Source organism: Jatropha curcas, chromosome 8 (genome assembly GCF_041381405.1).
Source record: "Jatropha curcas cultivar XTBG-Jc1 chromosome 8, XTBG_Jcur_1.0, whole genome shotgun sequence".
NCBI classification, from domain to species: Eukaryota; Viridiplantae; Streptophyta; class Magnoliopsida; order Malpighiales; family Euphorbiaceae; genus Jatropha; species Jatropha curcas.
In genome coordinates this window covers 16384510-16386118 of record NC_143158.1, presented here as the reverse complement: position 1 = coordinate 16386118, position 1609 = coordinate 16384510, and positions in this window count along the sequence as shown.

Here is a 1609-nt window from a genome sequence, read left to right as displayed (position 1 = left end):
GGTAGATTTCATGGTAGAGAAGTTGGAAGCTTTTGAAAAATTCAAAGCTTTCAAGAAGAAAGTTGAAAAAGAAGTTGTGAATAAAATTATATGCCTTCGCACCGACAATGGTGGAGAGTACACGTCTGACGAATTCACTAAATATTGCTAAGAGCAAGGCATTCGAAGGCAATTCACATGTCCAAGAACACCGCAGCAGAATGGAGTTGCTGAGAGAAAGAATCGACACCTGGTGGAGATTTGTAGGAGTTTGCTCCATGCGAAGAATGTGCCAGCTAGATTTTGGGCAGAGTGCATGAAGACAGTTGTGTATGTCACCAACAGACTACCTCAAGCAAGATTGGAGTTTACATCCCCATTCCAGAAACTGTGGAACATTAAACCAATTGTAAGTCATTTTCGCGTTTTTGGATGCATGTGTTATGTCTTCGTTTCGGATGAACTTCGAAGCAAGTTTGACAAAAAGGCACTTCGCTGCATATTCGTTGGTTATGATGAGCAAAGAAAAGGCTAGAGATGTTGTGATCCTATAACTAACAAGTGTCATATTTCACGAAATGTGGTCTTTGATGAGACATCATCTTGGTGGTCATCTCAAGCAACCCTACTACCAGACTCAAAAGAAATTCAAGAAAAAGTTAAAAAGAAGATAAGAGAGGGAGAGTTCATCCCAGAGAAAGGTCAAGCTGAGCCATTCAGACATCAAGAGAAATCGAAGAGCCCATGGAAGATAGGTGCATACGAACAACAGCAGCCAAGTTAAGAAGAACAAGATCCAGATTATCCTCCACTTCGACGATCGAGTCGAGAAAGAAGGCCTAATCCAAAATATGCAAATGCTGCTATAGCAGAGATAAAGGAGCCAACAACTTATGAAGAAGCATCAAAGAAGATGGAGTGGACTACTGCAATGGAAGAAGAAATTGCTGCTTTGGAGGAAAATCAAACATGGGAATTAGTGCCAAAACCAAAAGATGCGAAACCTATCTCTTGCAAATGGGTCTACAAAATCAAAACTCGCTCGGATGGATCAATTGAGCGATACAAAGCTGTGAATACTCAAATTTTGAGGCTCAAAAAGCCTGTTTTCCAGGACTGCAAACAGTCCGGCCGGACCGGAGGCCATTCGAAAAAGTTCACCGAAAGTATACCAATATGGTACTTGAAACGTCCGGAAAATTACGAGGATCGCGGAACTGGTCCTGTAATATTTTTTAGAGGTACGAAACTCCCGAAAAAGCTTTTGGAACGAAAGTTAGCAAGCCCGCCGGCCACGGCGGCGGCAGCCGCCGGCACACGGCACACGGCCGCCGCCGCCGCCGCCCTACGCGGCGGCAGCTGCCGCCCTCCAGCCGGGTTTTTCCCTATAAAAACAGCCCCGGTTCACTTTTTTTACCCACTCAGTCTGTGTTGACGGACGCTCCTTCTCCCCTACGCTCCTTGCGATTCTTTTACTGCTTTTCTGCATTTAGTATAGGCTTTTATTACTCTGCTGTTGTGATATTTGGCCACTTAAATTAAATTAAATTAATTAATATTCCCCAAACGAGGAGCTTAATCCGGAGTTTTTCAAGCTGAAGCTAAGAAGCGGTCGTCGATTAACTCAGGT